Raw genomic sequence first — 6,000 nt, 5'->3', positions numbered from 1 at the left:
GCGACCACTTGATGTATGTAAAGGAATCTATTTCGACGACACGAAAACTGCGACGTAAATCTCAAGCGCACAATGGCGTAGCCATAAACAGACACACAGACCTCACATGCAGAGCAAAGAGACGGCAGGGAAACAGTTTGGACAGTAGACTATACAGCTCCCTCTACAAATATACATTGAAAGGCAGCAGAATGTCTGTGTGCATCCAGGCAAAGTGTCCAACATCATGGCAGCAGCTGCACACCCGAAACAAATCCAGCGGACGATAGCTGGAAAGCCACTATGTGCGAATGACCTGCAGGCTCGGATGATATGGGGATAATCAGAATACCGCCCCTGCGGTATCTGCTTGGGTTTTGAAAAATGATTGTTGGCTTGTCCTACTTAAAAAAAATGTGATGTCTTACACAGCTGACCTGAATTTAAAAAAAAAAAAAAAAAAAAAAAGTTGTTTTATTAATAAGAGATTTTTACTCCTGGTTCACGCAGAGTAATTTCCTTCAGGTTTCTAAGTAACATTTGGACATTTTTAGCAATCATTTTTTTGCAATAATTTATATGAATAATTTGCAAATTTGCAGAGGGATAGGAAGACACCGGAAAATTTGCCTCTTTTTGGTTTTTGAATCAATGATCTTTTTATAGGATATGAATGAAGACGGTGGAAATAAAAATCACGGTTTGCCATGTTCAACATATAAATCACAATTAAATTTTACAGCGTGGTATTTGATATATTTCACTTCATCATCCATTTGTTTTCATTGGTCTCTAAATTAGAAGTATTTTATGGGTTGTTCTAAAAGTTTGTATAAAGCTTTGCCAAATTCGCGGATCAGATGTGACTCGTTAGTCAACATAATGACAGCTATGCCTTCGAAGAAACCACGTCTGCATTGTCAGTGTGAGCGTTTTAGCCCGCATTCTGTCCAAAGTAAGACCGTGCCAAGATCAGCTTTGCAGAGCGGCAGGGCTGGATGTACTGTAGACTCACAACTTACAACACAAATAAAGATATTTCCAAATTTCTACTTTGGATGTTGTTTTTGAAGTTTAGGCCTTCACTTGACAAAATCGCTCCTGACGAGTTTACCAGTCCTTGGGTCTGTTCAAATAAATTCTTCGGTGTCTTCTTAGTTACCTGATGGGCCACTGAATAGAGTTCTGTGTCTTATGAAGATTAGATTTTTTCTTTTTTTTGTCCATTTGTCAATACATGATGGTGCAAACCCGGGCCTTTAGTACATTTTTGTTTGTGTAACCTGATGGTTTTTGAATTCACTTGCTTGTCTGTTTACACAATGTTTCATTCTTTATATACCTAACTAGGATAGACCCACTAACAGACTTTTTAATTCCTCTTCCCTCAGCCGCAGGGAATCTTCAATCTTTGTAGTTACTGCTAACAGTTAAGACAATTCATATTTCATTATATTTCTTATTCTTCCTCCTTTCTACTATTATCTATTACTATCATGTTTTTTTTACTTGAAACTCCGGCACAATAATTTCCTTCGGGATTAATAAAGTTGTCCTCGTCTCATCTCATCTCATCTCATCTCATCTCATCTCATCTCATCTCTCATATAGGAGTGCAAATTGGCCATAAAAGGCTTTTATACTCTCCAAACATTTAATAGTTATTAATTTATATTCTGATATACCACTAGCTTTGTGTTTTATCCCCACCAAAGCAAACAAATAAACACATTTTCAAAAGGAAATGAATACGTGTAGGTACAGGAATTCTCAACTTAAAGTTGAAATAATTTATTTTTAGTTCGATTGGGAAGTGCTATTACATAAAATATACAGTAGTTGTGATTTGGAAAAATGAGTAAAGCACCCATTGCCACTCATAGTCTTTTGCTCCATTGCAATGTTCCCAGCTTTCAGTGTCCAGCTCACCGAGCTGAAGACCTGTGATGTAATCAAAAGGGATAGTTGTTTAAGATTCAGAATTTTCATTGGAAGCGCCTGAGAGAAAAGAGATAAAACTTGGACAAAGCAAAAGCTTGAGTCTAATTGAGTAGATTGAAAAGTTATGACCAGAAGTCACAGGTTCAGACCTGCGGCGGCGGCTCGAGAGCGGGTTACGCAACAAGCGTCAGTGGAGTTGCTCAATGACCTGTGGTTGATTTGGGAAGCTCCCCATTGCAGGATGTGAAGCTGTGGCTGGCTTAGCAAAGAGCAGGGAGCTCCAGGAATATTAGTTTATCAAAGATTACAAGAAACGGGGATAAAATTACCCCTTCAAAGAAATCCCCTTGTAGAAATGTGTTGCAAGTTTTAATGGTCTCTCCAAAGCAACAGAGTGGAGTCTTAGGAGCATCCTTGGAAGAGTATGTTTTGTAAAAACACATAGAAATGCTGTTTGGGCAAAGCATCAACATCCACATCCACAGCGGGCAAATTCTGAACAAAGAATAAAATCAAAAAAATATATCATTCAACACCACAGAAGCTCATGTATTATGTTTATATCCCTGGAGTGGAGTCAGATCTGTAATCGTTACCAGACAACGTCAATAGCCAGCAAACTGTGTAGGGCAACTTAGGGCCAAACCTGCCAGAGGAAATATGTCCGCAAATGAACAAAACAAGAGAACCTTCCTCAACCTGGGTGGGTTGTGGTCATATGAATGCTGCCCGGCGATGTGACAACAGCCACGTGAGTCACTGAAAAATAGATGGGGCCATTGTGACATCCGAGCAGCGGTTCAGCCCCCCCCCAACCCCTCCCTAGAAGAGACCGAGGGGCCTGGATGAAAAGCCTTTGGGCTCCTTTGTGGTAGCCTTTAGCTGATTCACTCTTCTGGGAAGGGAAACCGCAAAACAGGCTCATTTCTTAATGTCTTCTTTGGAACCCCTATAATTCCCTTTTTTTTTTTTTTTTTCATCAGAACACTAAAGCTAACAGATCTGTCGGTGCTTCTTATTGCTGAGACTGAATCTGCAAAATCTGGTTACATGGACTAATCAGATAAGTCAATGTACAGTTTTAGCACCGGTAGAAAAAGGAACACTTTCAGAAAAACACTTGTGAAAAAACTATTCCAATATCCCTTTTCCAGTGCTCAAAAAGCCCACTAACACCCACTAACATCTTGCTTTCAACTGCAAAGAAAACACATCTGCAGTCATTCAATGGACTCAATTGAGTGTACAGTAGCCAAGGGTATTTATTAGCTCCACCTTCATCGGCAGCCATGGAAACCTGACACCCAGGTAGAGGCTCCATTTTCTGCCCGGTTTCTGGAGGCTTGTCTCCTTTGATTGTGAGTTTAGCAGCGTTTTGTGAGCTCTTTCCCAAATTCCACCCGCTTCTGTTCAGGCGAAATCACTATTTGAAAAAAGTTGCTGTTTTGTGTTTGTCTACTCACAGTCACCCTTTGTTTTTAGCTCCTTCATCTGCACTTACAAAAAATGGCAGTGATTGGTGAACCCATATTAAGGAAGCAAGTGGTCATATTCTGGTTGACAGTAGATGGGTTTGGAACCTCACAAATGCGTCAGAAACCAAAACACAACACTTCATCAGCAGTGTTTCTTGCTATAGGGCGCTGTCTTACCGCGACAAATTTCTGTTTACATTGTACTTTTGGTGTATAAAGAGATTCAGATTCTAATTCTGATTCATTTCGGAGTGAGCAGACCTCGGGAGAAATGCAATAATGTAATTCGCTCACGGCGCATTCAGTGGCAGTGGGATATTTAGGAAAACCAGTTTGACAATGAAAGCAACCATCATAACCATCATGTTTACCTGATTTCACTTCCTCTGCCGTTATCTGACATATCTCTCCGTTCCTGATGTGAGTCAGTTGCACTCAGAGACGTGACGGACCGGCAGGGTTTCTAAAGTTCACTTGCTTGTGTAACTTTGTAAACTTTGTAAACGGACAACCATTCTCTGTCTTTTGAATACAAAACCCATGACACATGTTTGCATGTGTAGACATGTTTTATGTTTCATTTTTTTTTTTTTTAACCTTGTGGAAATTTGGTCGCAGAAGATCAAAAATGACTCTGTTTGAGGCACACCAAGGCAACTCGTCTTATTTCAACCCCGACAAACTATGTCCCATTCATGCTACTGAAAAGCAATACTCTCTCCCGGTAGGGTTGTCACGGGCATGATTTATGCCTAAGACTCCATGTGTGGTACACCATTTGGATTCTGATGCTTTCCCAGCTGTAATATGTTGTAGTACGTCAAGGTTAAGTTAACCCAACAGCAAGCTAGTTATTTGTCGAAGAACCTCCCGGCCGACTGTAGCGGCTTATTCATAACTCAATTAATTAAAGAGTGACCAGTGTCCCCGATGGCCATGACCGGGGTAAAAATCCCACCATATGAAAACACAGCTCCGCCATACATCCAGTAGCTCTACCGCAAGACTTATCCGAGGCTCACTCTTGCCTGTCCTGGTGCCTCCATAATGGTGCACCAGCCGCCACAGAGGCTGCAGCTCCAGGACCCAGGGTTCCTCCACCACATGGCCTCTGCCTGGGAATGAGGGATTAAATATAATGCTCGCATGTCAAGTTTGCAAAGCAAGTGAGGGAGCGAGGAGGAAGGAATTTGTCAGACCTCCATAAACACATACATGGATTTAGATCCTGGTGCCAGCGCTCCGAGCGGGGAGAACTTTCCAGAGGCTCGCTGAGCTATGGGGAGGCTGAGGGTGAGAGTAAGCAGGGCTGCTGAGCGAACCGAGGGTTTAAGCAGAGGCCAGCCAAGCAGCAATGATACACTGCACCGGAGGAGAAGGACACATGGGAATGTGAGGGAAGAAAAGTGGCAGAAATGTGAGCGGAGAAGCAATGACAAGAGGATTGATCGGATGCTCAGAGTGCTTGTAATCTTAACTGGATCAGTTCAGAATCAAAATATTCCCTGCATACAGATATAGATTTAAAGATTAAGTCAGGATCAGGCAGGGAGACATTAATAGAGAATGAGGAAGAGAACAGAGTGGGAGGTGGAGGAATTAACAGAACATGCCCATCGAAATTTTCCACTGTCTCTGCCAAAGAACCCCCCCCCCCTTAAAAAAAAAAAAAAAAAAAAAAAAAACGAGTCGGGGGGGGGGGGGGGGGGCAGTCCAGATGTCATTCGGTGACCTGGACACGTGGTCCAACTTCTCCAGAGCTCAAGGATGCGGAGTGACGCAAGCAAGGGCTGCGGAACAAAGTGAGAGTAATCCGTCAAAAAGTGGGCAGTAAACGAATGAATTTGTCTCTAATTATATAATCAGGTATCCTTTTCATCCGGACTTACTCTTGGCAAAAATAGAGTCTTTATGGAAAACAGAGTCCCAACCACTTAACATGTTCAACTCAGGCTCAGTTTACTTGAAAACAATTAATATATCCAGTGGGAGGATTACTGTAGAAACCCAAAACAGATCCCAATCGTTAGCACTAGCCGTTTTTAAAAACAGAGGCTAAGTTAACAGTTTCTTATTATACAGCTATATGCAAATTCGTGTATACATACATAATCGTTTAGCTTGGATCAAAAATACCTTTGCTGTAATAAAGGGCTTCACATGGTTTCTATTAATCATCACTGCACAAACAAGCTGGTTTCCCTTTTCTTATCATACTTTTTTAATTGTGTGTCCATAAGTAAAATATAGAGACTTATAAATATTATCCGTTGCATAAGATAACATTTTGGCTGCCAAGGCTATGAGAAAAAGCTATGAGAAAAATAAAAAAAAGTATATATATATATATATATATATATATATATATATTTTTTAATATATATATATATTTTATATATACATTAAATATATGTATACATATATACACATTTTTTAATGTATATATATGTACTTTTTTTTAAATTTTTTTTTCATTTTTCTAATAGCTTTTTCTCATAGCTTTGGCAGCCAAAATGTTATTTATGCAACGGCTAATATTTATAAGTCCCTATATTTTACTAGTGGACACACAATTAAAAAAGTATGATAAGGAAATATACATATA

The sequence above is a fragment of the Fistularia commersonii genome, chromosome 2 (assembly GCF_037954325.1).
Source record: "Fistularia commersonii isolate RoL2024-O1a breed Wild chromosome 2, RoL_Fcom_v1.0, whole genome shotgun sequence".
Lineage (NCBI taxonomy): Eukaryota > Metazoa > Chordata > Actinopteri > Syngnathiformes > Fistulariidae > Fistularia > Fistularia commersonii.
This window is presented reverse-complemented; position numbering follows the sequence as displayed.